Source organism: Rhinoderma darwinii, chromosome 2, assembly GCF_050947455.1.
Source record: "Rhinoderma darwinii isolate aRhiDar2 chromosome 2, aRhiDar2.hap1, whole genome shotgun sequence".
Classification (NCBI taxonomy): Eukaryota; Metazoa; Chordata; class Amphibia; order Anura; family Rhinodermatidae; genus Rhinoderma; species Rhinoderma darwinii.
The window spans coordinates 325,847,302-325,870,751 of record NC_134688.1 but is presented as its reverse complement, the minus strand read 5'-3'; positions in this window follow the sequence as shown (position 1 = coordinate 325,870,751).

Here is a 23,450-nt window from a genome sequence, read left to right as displayed (position 1 = left end):
GGCTGCAGCCGTCACTTAGACTGAAACGTCATCCTGGGAGGCCGGACTGGAGACAGAAGCAGGGAGTTCTCGGTAAGTATGAACTTCATTTTTTTTACAGATACATGTAGATTGGGATCGGTAGTCACTGTCCCGGGTGCAGAAACAGTTACTGCCGATCGCTTAACTCTTTCAGCACCCTGGACAGTGACTATTTACAGACGTCTCCTAGCAACGCTCCCGTCATTACGGGAGCCCCATTGACTTCCTCAGTCTGGCTGTAGACCTAGAAATACATAGGTCCAGCCAGAATGAAGAAATGTCAAGTTAAAAAAGCAAGACGGATCCGCAGCACACATAACATGTGCATGACAGCTGCGGACTTCATTGCGGAAATTAGAATCTCCATTGAAGTCAATGGAGAAATTCCGCCATGAGTCCGCCACTGCTCCGCAACAGACAGAGCATGCTGCGGACACCAAATTCCGCTCCGCAGCCTATGCTCCGCAGCGGAATTTTACGCCTCGTCTAAACGAACACTGCTAAATTAAAGTGTAAGTCAATGGACAAACGGCTCCGCTGCGGATTAACGCTGCGGAGTGTCCGCAGCGGAATTTAAGTGAAATTCCGCCACGTGTGAACCCAGCCTAACTGTTCTTTAAAGGGACCTGTCAATATGACCTAACATCTAACATTGTTTTTTTCTTTGTTCTGCTCCCCTCGTTCCTGAGTAATGATGCTCCATACTTTAGGCGCCCGATATGGTAATTTACTGTAGCTAGCCAATGGGGCATGGACTAGAGTGAATCTCCGTGGTTGGAGGACCTTCACTTCCTCTGATGCAGTCCAATCAGCGTGAGGCAGTTTATAACAAATGTGTTTGATTAGAAGTCTTTTCCCACTCGCAAGACTTACCATATCAGGTGCCTAAAGTATAGAGCGCAATTAGGAACAGGGGGGAGCATAAAAAAACGGCAATGGTAACAGGGAGGAAACGGGCTAAAGATAATATATGTACATTAGATGTTAGGGCCTGGTGACAGTTCCTCTTTAATATTGGCTGTAACACCCAGAACCTTTGCAGTTCTACTGAACTAAACTTACAGCACCACAGATTTATATATTGCTGTATGTTCAGTTCGATAGAGCCACACAGCCTTCCCATTTATTACATTTGGGATATGGACTGTTAAACATCGGTACAATACTTTTGTCTAAATGAGCTCTTAGGGTAAGTTCACATGTAGCAGTAAAGTCGATAAGATTTTAAAAAATCTCACCCTAAGGCCAGATTCACACAGGCGTTGCGCATCTTGGACGTGAAAAACTGCACTTGGTGGCATCACCTACAGAGGACTTGGTGGCATCACCTACAGGCCAATTTTATTCGGACCCTGTCATGTGAATGAGGCCTTAGTATTACAAGATCTGATGTTAGTGTAACATCTTTTCTTTTAGAAGGGTTAAATAAGCTGACAATTGAACCAGATATGAGATCGATTTATTATCTCTTTTTTAAAGTGCCATGCTACATGCTGTTGGTTGCTTGGTTGGGGTAAATTCTATTCAGCTCACCCTGGTGTGCTGTACCAACGTAATACTAGTTTATAATTTAATTCTTGTAACCTTGAGGGGTGTAAGAGGGAGTGGGAGCTTTAAAGGATCAGATTAATCTGCTTTTCTGTGTATTTTTTTTGTTGTTTTTTCTATTTTCTAACAAAGAAGGGAGTTTCTTGTCTGGAAGTGGGAAATTTTTGAGATTGGCTTTTTGAGTAATGTTTTAGAGAAGTAAAAGTCCATAATTAAGTTTGTGTGCTATAAACCTTTAATATTGATTTAAGAAAATTGGATTGATTCAATTATTATAGTAAAATTCGGATAATTTTTCGCAGGTTTTGGGAAGATGAGATTAGCTTCTTAATTTGAGGTGATATTTCTATTCTAAAATAAGTTTTACCTTTTTTTTTGTATCTAATAAGTAGAGATGAGCGAACCGGGACAACCGAACACGGTTTCGGTCCGAACTTCCGGAAAAGTTCGGTTCGCAGCGAATTCGAACTTCACCGGGTTCGGCCGAACCCGTTTTGACCGAACCCGGTCAAAAATATTATACAAATCGGCAGCCACTTGTCTCTATCAATCACTGATAGAGAAAAGAGGCTGCTGATTAAAAATAAAATAAAAAGCATTTCATACGTACCTGGTCGTTGTCTTGCGGACGAGTCCCTCTTCTTCCTCCAGTCCGACCTTCTTTTCTGACGCGGAAGCCTGTGATTGGCTGCAGAGGCCTCTGCAGCCTGTGATTGGCTGCAGAGGCCTCTGCAGCCCGTGATTGGCTGCAGAGGCCTCTGCAGCCCGTGATTGGCTGCAGCGCTCACATGGGCTGCATCGTCATCAAGGAATGTCGGGCCGGATGTCGCGAGGGACGCGTCACCAAGGCAACGGCCAGGAGACCGGACTGGAGGAAGCAGGGAGTTCCCCGTAAGTATGAACGTCTTTTTTTTTTTACAGGTACTCTATATTGTGATCGGTAGTCACTGTCCAGGGTGCTGAAACAGTTACTGCCGACCAGTTAACTCTTTCAGCACCCTGAAGAGTGACTATTTACTGACGTCGCCTAGCAACGCTGCCGTAATGACGGGGGGCACACATGTAGCCACATTACGGGGCCTCATGCACACGACCGTAAAAACACCCGTTATTAAGGGTCGTAATTACGACCCGAAATAGCGGGCCCATAGACTTCTGTTAGCCACGGGTACGTTCCCGTTTTCTCACGGGAAGGTGCCCGTGCCGTTAAAAAGATAGAACATGTTCTATTTTTTTATTTTACGGGTCGTGCTCGTAATTACGACTCGGAATTACGAGCACGGCCGGCCACGGGCAGCCGGCCGCTTTTACGAGCCGTGCTGTCATTATAAGGGTATGTTCACACGACAGCGTCCATTACGGCTGAAATTACGGGGATGTTTCCGCCTGAAAACATCCCCGTAATTTCAGCCGTTACGGCATATGCAGGCGCTTGAACGCCGCGTCCATTACGGACGTAATTGGCGCTGCTATTCATTGGAGTCAATGAATAACGGCTCCAATTACGGCCAAAGAAGTGACAGGTCACTTCTTTGACGCGGGCGTCTATTTACGCGCCGTCATTTGACAGCGGCGCGTAAATTACGCCTCGTGTGAACAGACAAACGTCTGCCCATTGCTTTCAATGGGCAGATGTTTGTCAGCGCTATCGAGGCGCTATTTTTGGACGTAATTCGGGGCAAAAACGCCCGAATTACGTCCAAAAAAATTACGTCTGTTACCTCTCCTCCACTTGAGGACAGGAGTGGAGGAGAGGTAACAGACTGAGAGCTACGTAATGGTAAGAGCAGAGTTCACAGCAGCACAGAATATTTCAGGAGAGGAGCGTGCAGATTCTGTGCTGTTGTGAACTTTGCTCTTACCATTACGTAGCTCAGTCTGTTACCTCTCCTTCACTCCTGTCCTCAATAACACCTTCACATGATTGGCAAGTCACCACCCCGCACAAGATCAGCACGCTCATCTCCTGAAATACTCTGTGCTGCTGTGAACTCTGCTCTTACCATTACGTGGTGACTTGCCAATCATGTGAAGGTGTTCTTGAGGACAGGAGTAGAGGAGAGGTAACAGACTGAGAGCTACGTAATGGTAAGAGCAGAGTTCACAGCAGCACTGAATCTGCACGCTCATCTCCTGAAATACTCTGTGCTGCCTTAAACTCTATGGACAGGTCAGGATCCTGTTTCTTTTAAATGCTGCACTGTAGCGCAACCTTATATAGTGGATCGAGCGGGTTCCCCAGCAGCATTTAAAAGAAACAGTGTGTGTGTTTGGGTATGTGTCTTTGTCTGTTTTTGTTTTTATATGTGTGTTTGTGTATATGTGTGTTTATGTGTGTTTGTGTATATATGGGTGTGTTTGTGTATATGTGTTTGTGTATATATGTGTGTGTGTATATATGGGTGTATGTGTATATGTTTGTGTGTAGATGTTTGTGTGTGTGTGTTTTTGTATATGTGTGTGTTTGTGTATATGTGTGTATATGGGTGTGTTTATGTGTGTGTTTGTGTATATATGGGTGTGTTTGTGTATATATATGGGTGTATTTGTATATATGTTTGTGTGTAGATGTTTGTGTGTGTGTGTTTTTGTATATGTGTGTGTTTGTGTATATGGGTGTGTGTTTATGTGTGTGTGTTTGTGTATATATGGGTGTGTTTGTTTATATGTGTGTATATGTGTGTGTTTGTGTATGGTTGTTTGTGTGTGTGTGTGCGTGTGTATATATGTGTGTAGGTGAGTAGAAGTATTGTTATTGTTCACATTGATAACTGTTTTTTTATGTTGTTGCAGATTTTGATGAACCGATTGGAGTACATCTTCGATTCGTTGGACTACTGCGTAGATCTACGTTTTTTCAAATTTTAATAAAATGGTTAACGAGGGTTTTGTTGGGGATTTCTTATTTCAATAAAAAATAATTGTCTTTGTGGTTTTTTTTTAACTTTATTAGTGCCTAGATAATGGCAGTTGGCTGATTGACAGCGTCCATTATTACGGCGGTACTTAGTGTTAGCCGGTGCAGAGGCTAGCACTAACCACCCATTATTACCACGGTACCCACCACCACCACCAGGGGTACCGGGAAGAGCTTGGTACGATCCAGTACCCAACCATCTGTTGTGATGGTCGGGTACTGGGGCGGCCGTAGGCTGGTATTATGAGGCTGGGAAGCGCCAAAAACAGTGGACCTTCCCACCCTTGTAATGCTAGGCTGCTGCTGCTGTGGTGTATCTGGCTGGTTATAAAAATGGGGGGGGGACACCACGTCGTTTTTTTTTTTTGAATTTAACAAATTTAACAATAGACGTTGGGTCCCCCACATTTTTAATAACCAGCCATATACAAGGCCGCAGCAGTCTGGCATTACATGGGTGGGAAGGGCCACTGGTTTTATCCATTCCCAGGCTAATAACACTGTGTTGTATGTGGCTGGTTATGATAAATTGGGTGGAACCCCATGTCTTTTTTTAAAAAAAAATAAAATAAAAAATAATTTAAAAAAAATGACCAGCCAGATACAACACAGCAGCAGCAGCCTAGCATTACAAGGGTGGGAAGGTCCACTGTTTTTGGCCCTTCCCAGCCTCATAATACCAGCCTGCGGCCGCCCCAGAGCCCGACCATCACAACAGATGGTCGGGTACTGGATTGTACCTGGCTCTTCCCGGCACCCTTGGTGGTGGTGGGTACCGGGGTAATAATGGTGGTTAGTGTTAGCCTCTGCACCGGCTAACACTAAGCCTCGCCTTAGTAATGGATGTTGTCACTCAGACAGCGGCCATTACTAAAGTGGTAGTAATAAAATTTGAAAAGAAAAAGACAAAGATATAGATAAAATATTTTATTGAAATAAAGCACCCCCAACACAACCCTCATTAACCATTTTATTGTAGAAAAAAAACCGTCATCGAAGTAGTCCTCGAAACGACGTAGTCCAAACACCAAACCTGTAAAAAAAAAAAAAATGAAATAAAACATGTCGTAGGCTTAGATTCAGTTTAATGTGTGATACTGACTGTTATACCATGTATGGAAGCCTGCCACGAAGTTGACTTAGATACAGGGCGCCAGCAGACAGTATCATACATGGCCATACAGACATATATACAAACAAACATACATGCAAACATACATACATACATACATACATACATACATACATACATATATACAAACATACACACATACATACATGCAAACTATCATACATACATGCATACACACACACACACATGAAACCATACATACAAACATGCAAAGATACATACATACATATATACAAGCATGCACAAATATACATGCAAACATAAATACATGCAAACATAATTACATACATGCACATATATATAAACATACATGCAAACATACATGCAAAAATAAAAACATTCAAACATACATGACAACATACATACATACATACATGCAAACATACATACAAATATATACATGCAAATATACATACAAACATGTATACATACATGCCAACATACATGACAACATACATACATGACAACATACATACATACATACATACATGCAAATATACATTCATGCAAACATACATAAATGCAAACATACATACATACATACATGCAAATATACATACAAACATGCACATATATACATACATGACAACATACATACATGACGACATACATACATACATACATTCATGCAAACATACATACATACATACATACATACATGCAAATATATACATGCAAATATACATGCACATATATACATACATGCCAACATACATACATACATGCAAACATACACACATGCAAACATACATGCATGCAAATATATACATGCAAATATACATACAAACATACATGCACATATATACATACATACATACATGACAACATACATACATACATACATACATACATGACAACATACATACATGACAACATACATACATGCAAACATACATTCATGCAAACATACATTCATGCAAACATACATACATACATACATACAAACATACATTCATGCAAACATACATACATGCAAACATACATACATGCAAACATACATACATGCAAAAATACATACATACATGCAAATATATACATGCAAATATACATACACACATGCACATATATGCATACATGCCAACATACATGCAAACATACATGCACATCTATACATACATACATGACAACATACATACATACATACATACATGCAAACATACATGCACATATATACATACATACATGACAACATACATACATACATGCAAACATACATACATGGCAAAAAAAATAATAATACGTTCATACTTACTTTCCTCCTGTCCGGCCTCCAGCGATGACTTTTCATCCATGTCGCCGCTGCAGCCTGTGATTGGCTGCAGAGGCGGTCACATGGGATGAAGCGTCATCCTGACGTGCGTGACCGCCACTACAGCCTGTGATTGGCTGCAGCGGCGAAAGGGATGAAATGTCATCGCTGGAGGCCGGACAGGAGGAAAGTAAGTACGAACGTATAATTTTTATTTTTTTATTACATTTAAATTGTATTTTCCGCGCGCCGAGCATGTACTGTCAAGGTTGCTGAAAGAGTTAGTGCAGCCCATTAACTCTATCAGCACCCTGGACAGTAGCATGCTCGGCGCACGTAAGTGACAGTTTCGGTCCGAACTAGTTCGGTCCGAATCGAACTTTTTGGTGAAATTCGGCCAACTAGCCGAAACGAACTTTTGAAAAGTTCGCTCATCTCTACTAATAAGATATCCTTCTTGAGAGATCTTAGCTTATTGAATATTAAGAAATAGACGGGTGTATGATTACAGATATTGGGTATGAATTAATGTTTTTTGTTAACTTTGTGCCAGATTCTAATGGGTGAGTTGGTCAGCGAATTCTATAAGTTAGTGTATTTAAATCTAATATGACGTGTAGACCACATAAATGTCTTTATATTCTTACTTAAAAGATTAAATTCAAGATCAATCCAGAGTTTGCGTTTCGGAGAATTTTGTAACTCAAGTAGTCTACAAATGTGGATTTCATTCGTGTAGCTAGCAAAATCGGGTAAACCTATGTCTATGAGTGTTCAGAATTTGATCAGTATTTGATCCTATATCCTTTAGTTTGCTTGATGAATTTTGTTATAAGGCTGGGTTCACACGACCTATTTTCAGACGTAAACGAGGCGTATCATGCCTCGTTTTACGTCTGAAAATAGGGCTACAATACGTCGGCAAACATCTGCCCATTCATTTGAATGGGTTTGCCGACGTACTGTGCTACAGCTGTCAAACGACGACGCGTAAAAATACAGCCTCGTCAAAAGAAGTGCAGGACACTTCTTTCAGACGTAATTTGAGCCGTTCTTCATTGAACTCAATGAAGCACAGCTCAAAATTTACGGCTGTCAGAGAAGCCTCGCAAAATGCGAGGAGGAGCATTTACGTCTGAAACGAGGCAGCTGTTTTCTCCTGAAAACAGTCTGTCTTTTCAGACGTAAATGCCTGCTATCGTGTGCACATACCCTAAGTTTTTTAAGATTGGTGAAAAAGGAGGCGTATTTCAATTGGTAAAACTTGGGGAAGGTATGAGGGTATGTTCACACGCAAAAAGAAAAATAGTTGTAAAATATGGAGCTGTTTTCAAGGGAAAACAGCCTCTGATTTTCAGCCGTTTTTTTAAGCATCAAATATTTTTACAGCCCGAAAAACAGTTGAAAATAGGCTGTGTGAACATACCCTAAACACCCTGAAAAGCGGCTAAAAATACAGAGACTGAACGCCTCCAAACATCTGCCCATTGATTTCAATGGGAAAAATGGTGTTTCCTTCCCATGGGGCATTTTGTTACATGCCACAAAGAAAACGCTCTGTATAAAAGAAGTGCATGTCACTTCTTGAGCCGTCTTTGGAGCCATTTTTAATTGTCTCAATAGAAGAACAGCTCCAAAAACATCCGTAAAAAACGCATAAAAAAACATTTGATGCTTAAAAAACTGAAAATCAGAGGCTGTTTTACCTTGAAAACAGCTCTGTATTTTACAGCCGTTTTTCGTTCCGTGTGTAAACATACCCTTAGTCTTTCGGTAATATTATCATTTTTATAATATTGTTTCTCTCAAACCAAGAAATTTGTAGAGTGTCTAAGTCAGTTTCTATTTTGTTTAAAAAGAATTTGTAGTTCAGATCATAAAGGCTTTGTAGGAGCTATTTTTCTTGGTTCCTAAATAAGTTATGTGGGAACAATTGTTTTTTAAAAGGTATCATTCAATATGAATGTCTAGCAACTTAGAATTTGAAAGGGAATTTAGATGGTGATCATGTCAATTTGAGGAATAGTTAATAGACTCTGTTAAAGTATTTTTTGGTATCAGAGGTAAGTAAAGCCAAGGGGATATTTAGTTAGAAGTTGTGCATATTAAAATGAGATAAATTAACAAAGCAAACATTACTTGCCTATTAAATACTCTGCTACTCCAGCATCGGTGGTCCTTTGTTGATTTTTCCTGCAGCGATGATGTGCTGTACATCAGGGATGTAACTAGGAAAGACTGGGCCCCATAGCAAACTCTTGACTGGGTCCCCCTCATGTGCCACAAGCAGCCCCCCTTATAGAAAGTGCCCTATGTAGAATGTACCATACAGCCCCCCTGTAGACAGTGCTATACAACCCCGCCTATATAGCCAGTGTCACACCCCACTTGTAGATAGCGCCCCACCTCCTCCTTGTAGATAGTGCCATACAGCCCCCCCTGTTGATATCGCCACAAAGCCCTCCTGTATATAGAGCTATACAGCTCCCACTGTATATAGTGCCACACAGCCCCCTCCCTTGTATATAGTGCCACACAGCCCCCCTTAGTAGATAGTGCTGCACAGTCCCCCCCTTAGTAGATAGACCCCTATAGATTGTGCCACACACAGCCCCCTGTAGATAGAGCCACAGCCTTCCCCCTTGTAAATAGTGCCATGCAGCCCCCTAGTAGATAGTGCCACACAGCCAGTCCCCTTAGTAGTGCCACACAGCCCCTTGTATATAGTTCCACACAGCTCCCCTTGTGTATAGTGCCAAACAGCTCCCTCTTGTGTATAGTGCCACACAGCCCCACCTTGTGTATAGTGCCACAAGGCAATGTCACATCCGAGGAAGTTGTATCAGCCAGGGGGATGTCAATCAAACATGGAAAGGTGGGTTTGGAGGCAGGACTATGTGACTCTTCAGGATAACGGTACCGCCACCTGAGCCTTTAATGAGTAATTATGATATAGTGAACGCCATTTTAAAAGTGGATTTTAAAGATCTTGCTGCATCTGAAAAAAACATACATTTGGAAATATTGTCAGGTCATGTATTACCGCATGGTGGCGGTTCAAGAGGTTAAAACTACAAGACAGATTCCCATGAAATATACAATGAATTGAGAACAATTCCATCTGCTCTGCAATTTTGTTATTATAAATATATCCTATATAGTTACAGCTCCAGAACCAAGATTATACATATATACAGTACCACAACAAAGCTCAGTACATAAATACAGCACTAGAACCAACCTCAGTACATAAATACAGCACTAGAACCAAGCTCATACATATATACAGCACCAGAACCAACTTTAGTACATAAATACAGCACTAGAACCAAGCTCAGTACATAGATACAATACCAGTAGAAAGATCAGTACATAAATACAGCACCAGAACCAAGCTCAGTACATATATACATCCCCAGGACCAAGCTCAGTACATAAATGCAGCACCAGAACCAAGCTCAGAACATAAATAAAGCCCCAGAAACAAACTCAGTACATAAATATATCCGCAGAACAAAGCTCAGTGCATATATGCAACGCCAGAACAAATACAGCTTAATTTGGGTTTGTACAGCATAAAACTACAGCTCTCAGGATGGCCCGAACAATGGTAAGGATATGCTGAGAGATGCTGTTTCACAAAAAAAAATCATACCTCCCATCATCTCGCTGCAGATCATACAGTGACTACAGTACTAATTAGAGGCAGAATAAACATTTACGTTAAGTGATTCACCAGTGACGTCTCAGATTCTAGTTCTTTTCTTCTCCCTCCGGTACAGACCTCTTTGATGGATTTCTCCCGGCCATGACCCATTTCTAGAGTTTTCTGCTCAGATGTCTTCAGCTTCTCACTTTTAAAACATTTCTGCACCTATAAACGAAGTTCAAATTCTCGACACCTCTAAATATAATAAAGCGCCATACACTGCACCACTAACTATAATAGCGCCATACACTGTGTCACTGATTATAATAGTACTATACACTGTGTCCCACAAACACATAGTGACCCCCATAGAGCCTCTGTAGATAGTGCCCTACATAGAAGCCCCTGTAGATAGTGCCCCACATAAAGCCCTCTGTAGATAGTGCCCACATATGTACTCCAGAGCTGCAAGGCAATAGTGCTACCGTGCTGCCCTACATATAGCTTCACCTATAGATAGTGCTCCACATATAGCCCACCCCTGTAAAGGATCTGCCAGGCACAACTTCTGTGTATACACCCATAGGTAATCAGTCTGCACCTGAGTCTATGCCTCTGAGACTGACTCCATCTTCCACCACTCAGGATGGCAGGCTTAGGAGTGGGAGAGCCTATCGCAGCCTGGCCAGACGGAGCTAGTTCCCGCCCTCTGTCTATTTATACCTGCCTTTCCTTTTCCTCCTTTGCTTGTGATTCTTCTCGTGTGGTTTTCTGGCCCAGCTACAGCTTCTGACTATTTGATCCTGCTCCATACTGACCCTGGCTTACTGACTACTCTCCTGCTCTGCGTTTGGTACCTCGTTCACTCCTGGTTTGACTCGGCTCGTTCACCACTCTTGTTGCTCACGGTGTTGCCGTGGGCAACTGCCCCATTTCCCTTAGCTTTGTGTACCCTTGTCTGTTTGTCTCGTGCACTTACTGAGCGTAGGGACCGCCGCCCAGTTGTACCCCGTCGCCTAGGGCGGGTCGTTGCAAGTAGGCAGGGACAGAGTGGCGGGTAGATTAGGGCTCACTTGTCCGTTTCCCTACCCCCATCATTACATAATCACAAGCCCTATACCTAGTCTACCCTGGTCCCTGACACTACTATGGACCCCCTTAAGACCCTGGCCCAGCAAATGCAGGGTCTCTTCCTACAGGTCCAGGCCCTGGCTCAGAGGGTCAACCAGCCTGACGCTACCATGGTAGTGCCCCTCACCTCACCTCTTGAACCCCACCTCAAGTTGCCCCACCAGTTCTCAAGGGACCGGAGGACTTTTCTCTCCTTTCGGGAGAGTTGTAGGCTCTAATTTCGCTTAAAGCCTGACTCCTCAGGTTCTGAGAGCCAGCGGGTGGGTATAATTATGTCCCGGCTCCAGGAAGGGCCCCAAGAGTGGGCCTTCTCCTTGGCTCCTGACGCCCCTGAACTTTCCTCCGTTGATTGTTTCTTTTCTGCTCTCGGACTCATTTATGACGAGACTGACAGGACTGTCTTTGCTGAGAGTCAGCTGGTGACCTTACGTCAGGGTAAGAGACCTGTTGAGGAGTATTGTGCTGATTTTAGGAAGTGGTGCATAGCTTCTCGGTGGAATGACCCTGCCTTAAGGTGCCAGTTTTGGTTGGGCCTGTCGAACGCCCTGAAAGACCTGCTAGTTAGCTATCCCTCCGCTGACTCCCTTGACCAGGTTATGACATTAGCGGTACGACTTGACCAACGTCTCAGGGAACGACAACTTGAACGTTTTTGTGTTTTCCCCTCTGACTCCCCCATGATGCCTCCCGAGGTCCCGTTGCTTCGCTCTTTCACGGAAGACTCGGAGGTACCTATGCAACTCGGAGCCTCCGTGTCCCCCCGACAACGTAGAGAGTTCCGCAGGAAGAATGGTCTCTGCTTCCATTGTGGGGATGACAAGCATCAAGTGAACACCTGTCCTAGGCATAAGAATAAGCAGCCGGAAAACTTCCGCGCCTAAGTGATCATCGGAGAGGTCACTTGGGCGCACAGGTATTTCCCGTAAATATGAAACATAATAAAATCTTGCTTCCCTTTCAGGTCTCTTTTGGTGGTAGGTCTGCTACCGGCAGTGCCTTCGTGGATTCAGGGTCTTCTGCTAATATCATGTCTGTGGAATTTGCTATGTCTCTAGCTATGCCTTTGATTGATTTGCCTAAACCTGTCCCTGTAGAGGGTATCGACTCCACTCCTCTTACTAATGGTTATTTTACACAGCATACCCCTGTTTTTTAATTCCTTGTTGGCTCCATGCATTTGGAGCAGTGCTCTGTACTGTTGATGCAGGGATTATCGTCCAATTTGGTTTAAGGCCTTCCCTGGTTGCAGTTGCATAATCCCACGTTTGACTGGAATACTGGGGAGCTTACCAAATGGGGTAATGAATGCTTGACGTCATGTTTTTCTGTTAATTCTATTTCTCCCCTCTGAGGAGGTGAACACGCTACCTGAGTTTGTTCAGGACTTCGCTGATGTTTTCTCTAAGAAAGCCTCCGAAGTGTTACCTCCTCATAGAGAATACGATTGCGCTATCGAATTGGTACCAGGAGCTAAGCTTCCTAAGGGTAGGATATTTAATCTTTCTTGTCCCGAACGTGAAGCCATGAGAGAGTATATCCAGGAATTCCTGGCCAAGGGTTACATTTGCCCCTCTACTTCCCCGGTAGGTGCTGGCTTCTTCTTCGTAGGGAAGAATGATGGTGGTCTTAGGCCATGCATTAACTACCGTAACTTGAATAAGGTCACTGTAAGGAACCAGTATCCCCTTCCTTTGATTCCTGATCTCTTTAATCAGGTTCAGGGGGCCCAATGGTTCTCTAAGTTTGATCTACGAGGGGCGTATAACCTTATCCGCATCAAAGAGGGGGATGAGTGGAAGACTGCGTTTAACACGCCCGAAGGTCATTTCGAATACCTCGTCATGCCCTTTGGGTTGTGTAATGCTCCTGCGGTCTTCCAGAATTTCATAAATGAGATTTTAAGAGATTACCTGGGGGTATTTCTTGTAGTGTACCTTGATGACATACTTGTGTTTTCCAAGGACTGGTCCTCCCACATTGAGCATGTCAGGAAGGTGCTCCAGGTCCTTCGGGAAAACAAACTGTTTGCGAAAACCGAAAAATGTGTGTTTGGGGTACAGGAGATACAATTTTTGGGTCAAATCCTCACTCCTCATGAATTCCGCATGGACCCCGCCAAGGTCCAGGCTGTGGCGGAATGGGTCCAACCTGCCTCCCTGAAGGCGTTACAGTGTTTCTTGGGGTTCGCTAATTATTACAGGAGATTTATTGCTAACTTCTCGGTCATCGCTAAGCCTCTTACGGACCTCACTCGCAAAGGTGCTGATCTCCTCCACTGGCCTCCTGAGGCTATCCAGGCTTTTGAGGTCCTTAAGAAGTGCTTTATCTCGGGCCCCGGTGCTGGTTCAGCCCAACCAAATGGAGCCATTTATCGTGGAAGTTGACGCATCCGAGGTGGGAGTGGGGGCTGTCTTGTCCCAGGGTACCAGGTCCCTCACCGATCTCCGTCCCTGTGCCTACTTCTCCAGGATGTTTTCGCCCACTGAGAGTAACTATGATATTGGCAACCGCGAACTCTTAGCCAGTAAATGGGCATTTGAAGAGTGGCGCCACTTCCTGGAGGGGGCTAGGCACCAGGTAACGGTCCTTACCGACCACAAGAATCTGGTTTTCCTAGAATCTGCCCGGAGGCTAAACCTGAGACAAGCTCGATGGGCGCTATTTTTTACCAGATTCAACTTTTTGGTTACCTATAGGGCTGGGTCTTTAAATATTAAGGCCGATGCTCTGTCGCGTAGCTTCATGGCCAGCCCTCCTTCGGAGGAAGATCCTGCTTGTATTTTGCCTCCTGGTATAATCATTTCTTCTATTGATTCTGATTTAGTCTCTGAAATTGCGGCCGATCAAGTTTCAGCTCCCGGGAACCTTCCTGAGGACAAGCTGTTTGTTCCCCTGCAATTCCGGCTAAGGGTACTTAGGGAGAATCATGAATCTGCACTATCGGGTCATCCAAGCGTCCTGGGTACCAAACACCTCATTGCCAGAAACTATTGGTGGCCTGGGTTGCCTAAAGACGTTAAGGCTTACGTCGCCGCTTGTGAGGTTTGTGCTAGGTCCAAGACTCCCAGGTCCCGACCAGCGGGCTTACTACGTTCTTTGCCCATTCCCCAGAGACCTTGGACCCATATCTCCATGGATTTTATCACCGATTTGCCTCCATCTCAAGGCAAGTCGGTGGTGTGGTTTGTAGTAGACCGTTTCAGTAAGATGTGCCAATTTGTGCCCCTCAAGAAACTACCCAATGCCAAGACGTTAGCTACCTTGTTTGTCAAACACATCCTGCGTCTCCATGGGGCCCCTGTCAATATTGTTTCGGACAGAGGGGTACAATTTGTTTCATTGTTTTGGAGAGCCTTCTGTAAAAAGTTGGAGATTGATCTGTCCTTCTCCTCTGCCTTCCATCCTGAAACCAATGGCCAAACGGTGAGGACTAATCAATCTCTAGAATCAATATTTAAGGTGTTTTGTCTCTGACTGTCAATATTATTGGATCTCATTCATTTCCCTCGCCGAATTTTCCCTTAATAACCGGGTCAGTAACTCGTCAGGGGTCTCCCCCTTTTTCTGTAATTTTGGGTTTAATCCACGGTCCTCCTACTTTTCACCTGGTAGTTCCAACAATCCCGAGGTAGAGGTCGTTCATCGGGAACTGTGCACAGTCTGGGCCCAGGTTCAGAAGAACCTAGAGGCATCCCAGAACGTACAAAAAACTCAGGCTGATAGAAGACGTTCTGCTAACCCCTTGTTTATGGTCGGGGATCTGGTGTGGTTATCGTCTAGGAACTTGCGCCTTAAGGTCCTGTCCAAGAAGTTTGCTCCCCGGTTTATTGGGCCGTATAAGGTCATTGAAGTCCTCAAACCTGTCTCCTTCCGACTGGAGTTGCCCCCATCTTTTCGAATACACAACGTGTTTCATGCCTCCCTCCTTAAACGCTGCTCCCCGTCCTTGGCTCCCTCGAGGAAACCTCCTGCTCCCTTCAGTACCTGGTCCATTGGAGAGGATACGGGCCTGAGGAGAGGACTTGGGTACCCGTCCGGGATGTTCACGCTGGGGTATTGGTCAGGAAGTTCCACCTTCGTTTCCCCAATAAACTATGTCAACTTAGAAAGGGTCCGGTGGCCCCTCATAAAAGGGGGGGTACTGTAAAGGATCTGCCAGGCACAACTTCTGTGTATACACCCATAGGTAATCAGTCTGCACCTGAGTCTATGCCTCTGAGACTGACTCCATCTTCCACCACTCAGGATGGCAGGCTTAGGAGTGGGAGAGCCTATCGCAGCCTGGACAGACGGAGCTAGCTCCCGCCCTCTGTCTATTTATACCTGCCTTTCCTGTTCCTCCTTTGCTTGTGATTCTTCTCGTGTGGTTTCCTGGCCCAGCTACAGCTTCTGACTATTTGATCCTGCTCCATACTGACCCTGGCTTACTGACTACTCACCTGCTCTGCGTTTGGTACCTCGTTCACTCCTGCTTTGACTCGGCTCGTTCACCACTCTTGTTGCTCACGGTTTTGCTGTGGGCAACTGCCCCATTTCCCTTAGCTTTGGGTACCCTTGTCTGTTTGTCTCGTGCACTTACTGAGCGTAGGGACCGCCGCCCAGTTGTACCCAGTCGCCTAGGGCGGGTCGTTGCAAGTAGGCAGGGACAGAGTGGCGGGTAGATTAGAGCTCACTTGTCCGTTTCCCTACCCCCATTATTACACCCCCTGTATATAATGACCCACATCACCATATATTAACCCCCCCTGTATATAGTGGCCCAAGTCCCAACATACGGACCCCCCTGTATATAGTGGCTTACATCCCCACATACAAACCCCCCTGTATATAGAGGCCCACATCTCCACATATAGATGACGCCACTCAGTTTAGTAGAAAAAAATAATAATTACATACTCACCCTGATCCCGTTCCCGCGCTGTCCGGTGGCAATGCAGATCTGCTCTCTTCTGAGCAGGTCTGCTGGAACTGAACGACGCATCGTTCATAGGCGCTGATTGGCAGGGCAGAATAACTTTTCCCGTCAACAAGTGCCTTTCAAGCACGGAAGCGGTGCGATGACGTCATCACGCCCCTAGCGTCATTGAAAGGCGCTGGTTGGCGGGTCAAGTCATTTTGCCCTGACAATCAGCGTCATTGTAAGGCGCTGAATGGTCGGGCACAGAATGTGCCTGGCTATCCAGCGCTAATGCATGTATTTGTATCAGCATGCTATAGACGCAGATACAATTACTGCAAGAGGGGGTGGCTGTCGCTAGCACCGGGGCCCCCTCTAGTCCTAGCGATGCCCCCGGGCATGAGAGGGCCTGTGTCGTCTGGCCCATACATGTTCGAGGCTCGGCTACGTGGGCCCCGTTGTAGCGTAAAGGCTGCTAGCGGCACCACCGGGCATATGGGGGGGGGCGTCTCGGCGGGCCCCATCAAGTCACGGGCCTGGTAGCAGCCACAACGGCTGCTACAGCGGTAGTTATGCCACTGCCGTACATCCATGTGACTGTGGCATGCAACCAATCACTGGCCTCAGAAATCACTGAGTAAAAAAGGAGTACTTTATGTAGGGGTGAATACGTTAATGGGTGGGCAAGGGCAGGAGGGCCTGTATGTACTAATGTTGCAGGACGGATAATAGCTAGAATTCACTGCTTTATTAAAATATCTTTGTTAGTTTTCCCCAAAGTATGTACTTATTTTATCACTGATACAATCAGTGATAAAAATAAGGACGGATAATAGCAATGGTGTAAATGGTTTTGGGTTTTTGAGTATTGGGATGTTTAGGGGCATGCCCTGGTGAGGAGCTATACTCATTGGATATTGTACATTGCACTTAGCGGACTGTATACCGGGATCAATTAAGCTGCCTAGTAGGAGGGGAGAAAAATGTAATATGCATAGTATTCATACAACACAAGTAATACAGTGGTGATTGCAAAATGGAGGTATACAACGGGGTGAATACATAATGCAAACTTAAAGAGATGTTCGGACAGTGAGTTGAACTCCAGTAACAATTTTGGGGTCACAGCCCACTGTATAGGGACCATCAAAGCTTGGTAAAGGATATGTTTACACATCTAGGGATTAGCACTGAAACTAGTCCATGCTAGGAATCCATGCAAAGGGTTTGTTTGAGGGCGCTTACAGTTCTCCCGTATCAGGATAAAGGAACAAGAATTCTGGAATAGGCCCCTAGGTTTCCAGGAGTTGGTGTTTAACGACAGGTGTATGTGAGTCCAACTTGGTTAAGAGATGTTGGTCAGACATTGATAGAAGAACTAGTAGAAGAAAAAAAAATAAAAGTACTTATCCATCAAGTAGGTTCATCATGAGAACGGTTCACGGTGCCTTGCTTTGCAGTGATTTGCGGAGAAAGACCTTATCCCAGGTTGGGCGAAACTGGGAACTGTCCTGGGAAGATTGGCATTGTTGGCTGGGATGATCTATCGGTGCAGGTAGAAGTTGAGGGGTAACCAGGAGTTGCTTGAGGTCGTCAGCTGAGCAAGATGAGTAGGATTTATTATCCAGGGAGAACTGAATTGTAAATGGGTGTCGAATTTGGTGCTGTTAGAGGACGGTAAGGAGAGGCTTCATGCCACGTCTTTTCTGGATAGTGATGGGCAACAGGTCTGGGAATATTTGGTATACATGACCCTGGAATGTCAGGGTTGATGTGGCCCTGGCCTTTTGCATCAAGGTTTCTTTAGTGGCATAGTAGGTTAGTTTAACCACAATGTCGCGGAGTTTACCATCTTACTGCTTTGGGCCTAGGGACCTATGGACACGATCCATCTCCAACCTGTCTATAGGAACGTTTGGCGCCAGTTCTTGAAAGAGCGCTGTGATAGAGTTCAGGTTCTCGTAAGATTCGGGGCAGGCCTTGGATCCTGAGGTTGCCCCAGCGTGCTCGGTTCTCAGAGTGTTCTAAGAGCAGCAGTGCAGAGTCTAGGACCGCTCTCAGGTAATCAAATTCTGCATCATGTGCAGTCAGCACCTCAATGGCGTCATCCATTTTAGCTTCTAAAGTGTTCGTCCTAGCTCCCAACTCAGGTATTTTCTTTGTGAGGTCTTTGGACTGCTTGGTAGCGGTAATTTGTAGCTCCTGCTGTAGAAGGAATTTGAATTTTCGGAGCAGGGAATCGTCCCTAGTGGAAATTTGTTGTTACGATGGTGGCGGTGAGGGAGAATCCTCGTCTTAGGGTTCAGTGATAAGTTCAAGCGAAGCCAGCAGGTCATCTTCTGACATAGCCGACATGGCAAAAGAATCTGCGTTCTCTGGCGCATGGCAGACGGTTCTGATGGTTTCGGATCCTTCCGCACTGTTGCACTCCTCCGGACCATGGGCAGGGGTATTTCAGGGAGAGAAATTAGAACTGTAGGTAAGAATGTCTTGCCTCGAATGTTAGCATTAGGTAGCTGTTGTGCCTAGGAGTTGCGATGCTACTTCAATGTGCAGCGATCCTGGTTAGCTGCTCGCGAGGGCTACATATATACACACAGTACTATAGTACAAAATCAAAAGGTTTGGTTTTCAGTACCATCTCTTTACTGGAGATGTGTATTTTACTCCAGAGAATTTTATCCCATTCTCCTGGAAAGGGCCAACAAGTATTTGTGAGTGGTCTCATCTGTCATATCCCCTCTTTACCTAATGCTGAGTTCGCAAAAGGCACTTAACAGCTCCATGTGTCAGCAGCATATGATGCGTGGCTGCGTGATTTTCGCGCAACCGCCATCATTATGATACTCTGTTTGGATGTTTGTAAACAGAAAAGCACGTGGTGCTTTTCTGTTTTCATTCATCCTTTTCACTGCTGTTGCGCGAATCACACGCATCCAATGGAAGTGCTTCCGTGTGACATGCGTGGTTTTCACGCACCCATTGACTTCAATGGGTGCGTGATGCGCGAAAAACGCTCAAAGAACGGACATATAACACGCTCGTGTAAATGAGCCCTTAGAATGATGAAAGTGAAGTGAATGACTTTTCAGTTGACCGGTTCACACGGCGTGTATTTGACACGTTTTTTTTTTTTGCACATTTTATGTGCAAAAAACCACATTAAAAAAACGCTTGATTACACTTGATTTTGCGTGTTTGGGGGGATTTGTGTGTGTGTGGGGGGGGGGGGGTGCTCGCCGCGGATTCTTCAAAACATCTGATAAGCGGCTATGAAGTATCAGTGGCGCCCGTGCACACTCCGCTCTGCCACACACACACGGGAAAAGTCTTAAAGGGGTCGTCGGGGAAAACATGGTGCCGCACCTGTCCTCAGGTCGTGTGTGGTATTACAGCTCTGTCCTATTCACTTCAATGGAGGTGAACTGCAATACCAGACACAACCTGAAGACAGGTGCGGCGCTGTGTCTCCAATCCGGACACCCCTTCTGTCCTGAGATGACCCGACGGGGGAGGCACCCACCGCCATCACTGCAGACAGAACCACACGACTACGGCATGAGGGCAGGGCTTGTCCTGAGTGCACTGTCTCTTGTTATGGACAGATTTATAGTCACATGAACCCCATCTGATGAACCGGTAACCTAGGTCCAATCACATGACAGAGGGGGATCACCAAAAACGCTGTGCACCCTCAGCCCGTCCATCCAGCCCTTTCCTGGTTATATCTGCTTCTGGGAAAGCTGGGTGGCCACTATTACCCCTCCTACTGGAGTGTTTGGGGATGTGACTAATGAACCTCTCACACTCCAGTAGGAGGGGTAATGGTGGTCACCCAGCTTTCCCAGACCCCTGAACGGTAAATCTCTCTAGATGTGCTGAGACTGTTTGGGGATGTGACTAATGAACCTCTCAGTCTCAGCACAACTAGAGAGCTTTATCGTTCAGGGGTCTGGGAAAGCTGGGTGACCAACATTACCCTTCCTACTGGAGTGTGAGAGGTTCATTAGTCACATCCCCAAACACAGGAGCTGATCCGGCATCATCAGCGGTGGAAGTCAGCTGTAAGTCAGCTAGCTCCGATCTCTGCCATTAACCCCTTCGATGCAGCAATCGAAAGCGATTGCTGCATCGTAGCGGTTACTAGCAGACCGCCAGCCCTGACATGCAATCAGGACTGGCGACTGCTGCTATGGCAACAGGAGACACAATGGTCCCCTGCTCTGCCATTACGGAAGCCGATTTAGGATAAGAAAGGACGCCATATATCAGTGCGACACCGGCCTGTGCAGAAAGGAATGCTTCACAGCATAGCACACATCTGTGGATCATTTTATTGTTTTTTTACCCCATTATTATACCACCTGACTATGCCCCTTGTATACTCCGCCCGGCTTACATGTACCCCCACATTATAAATGGAAACATCAGCAATACTCAAATAAATCTACAACCAAGCAAAATCCGCTCTCCAAAAGGAAAATGGTGCTCCCTCCGCTCTGAACCCTACAACGTGCCCTAACAGCAGTTTCCTTCCACATATATGGCATCGTCATACCCGGGAGAACCCTTTTAACAATTTTTGGGGTGTGTATCTCCAGCGTCATAAGCTGGGCATGACATATTTGCCACTGAATGGCATATCTAGGGAAAAATATAAATTTTTAATTTGCACTATCCGCAGTGCAATCATTAATGGAAAAGACCTGTGGGGTGAAAATGCTCACTACACCCCTTAATAAATGCCTTGAGGGGTGCAGTTTCCATAATGGGGTCACTTTTCAGGGGTTTCTTTTTATTATTTCACATCTGAGCCTCTGCAGTTGTGAACCAATACTTTGTAAATCGCCAAATTAGGCTTCAATTTCGCATGGTATGCTTTCACTCCTGAGCCTGGTCGATAGTCCATGCAAAAGATTAGTGTCCCATGTAGGGTGTTTCTAAAACCGGAAAACCCAGCATGATAATTAGAGAGCTATCTTGTTATGGTGGCACAAGCTGGTTACCACATATTGGCATATCTACGGAAAAAAAATCCCATTTTCACTCTACAACATCGAAGGCACACCAATTTCTGCCAATCACCTGCAGGGTTAAAATGCTTACTACACCCCTAGGTAAATGCATTGAGGGGTGTAGTTTCCAAAATGGGGTCACTTCTGGGGGGTTTCCACTGTTTTGGGCCCAGAGGCACCCAGAAACCAATCCAGCAACATCTGCACTCCAAATGGCGGTCCTTCCCTTCTGAGCCCTGCAGTTTGCCCAAACAGCAGTTTATGACCACATATGGGGTATTGCCGTACTCGGGAGAAATTGCTTTACAAATGTTGGGTTCTTATTTCCTTTATTTGTTGAGAAAATAAAAAAATTTGCGCTAAAGCTACGTCTTATTGAAGAAAAAGGATTGTTTTTATTTTCACTGCCCAATTCTAATTAATTCTATGAAAACGCTCACGACACCCCTAGATGAATTTCTCAAGAGGTGTAGTTTCCTAAATGGAGTCACTTTTTGGGCGTTTTCATTGTTTTGTCCCCTCAGGGGCTTTGCAAATGTGACCTGGCCTCCGCAAACCATTCCTGCTAAATGTGATCTCCAAAAGCCAAATGGCGCTCTTTCCCTTCTAAGCCCCACCGTGTGTTCAAACAGCCGGTTATTACCACATGTGGGGTATTGTTTTACTCGGGAGAAATTGCTTTGCAAATTTTACGGTGCTTTTTCTCCTTCAGTCCTTGTGGAAATGAGAAAAACTTAGCTAAACCTACATTTTCTTTGAAAAAATTTAGATTGTCATTTTCAGGGCCTACTTCCAATAATTTCTGCAAAAAACACGTGGGGTCAAAATGCTTACTATGCCCCTAGATAATTTCCTCAATGGGTGTAGTTACCAAAATGGGATCACTTGTGGGGGGTTTCCACTGTTTTGTCCCCTCAGGGGCTTTGTAAATGTGACATGGCCTCCGCAAACCATTCCTGCTAAATTTGAGCTCCAAAAGCCAAATTGCGCTCTTTCCCTTCTCAGCCACGCCGTGTCTGCAAACAGCTGTTTATTACCACATGTGGGGTATTGTTTTACTCGGGAGAAATTTTTTACAAATTTTACAGTGCTTTTTCTCCTTCAGTCCTTGTGAAAATTAGAAAAAATTAGCTAAACCTACATTTTCTTTGAAAAAATTTAGATTGTCATTTTCAGGGCCTACTTCCAATAATTTATGCAAAAAAAACTGTTGGGTCAAAACACTCACTATACCCCTAGATAATTTCCTCAATGGGTGTAGTTTCCAAAATGGGGTCACTTGTGGGGGGTTTCCACTGTTTTGTCCCGTCAGTTGATTTGTAAATGTGACATGGCCTCCGAAAACCATTCCTGCTAGATTTGAGCTCCAAAAGCCAAATAGCACTCTTTCCCTTCTAAGCCCTGCCGTGTGTCCAAACAGCCGTTTATTACCACATGTGGGGTATTGTTTTACTCGGGAGAAATTGCTTTACAAATTTTGCGGTGCTTTTTCTTCTTTAGTCCGTGTGGAAATGAGAAAGAAAATCACTAAACCTACATTTTCTTTGAAAAATGTAGATATTAATTTTCAGGGCCTACTTCCAATAATTTCTGTAAAAAACCTGTGCGGTCAAAATGCTCACTATACCCCTAGATAATTTCCTTGAGGTGCGTAGTTTTCCAGATGGGGTCACTTTTGGGGGATTTTCACTGTTTTGGCACCGCAAGAGCCCTTCAAACCTGACATGGTGCCTAAAATATATTCTAACAAAAATAAGGCCCCAAAATCCACTAGGTGCTGCTTTGCTTCTGTAGCCTGTACTTCAGTCCAGTAGCACGCTACGGCCACATGTGGGATATTTTCTAAAACTACAGAAACTGGGCAACAAATATTGGGTTGCATTTCTCTGGT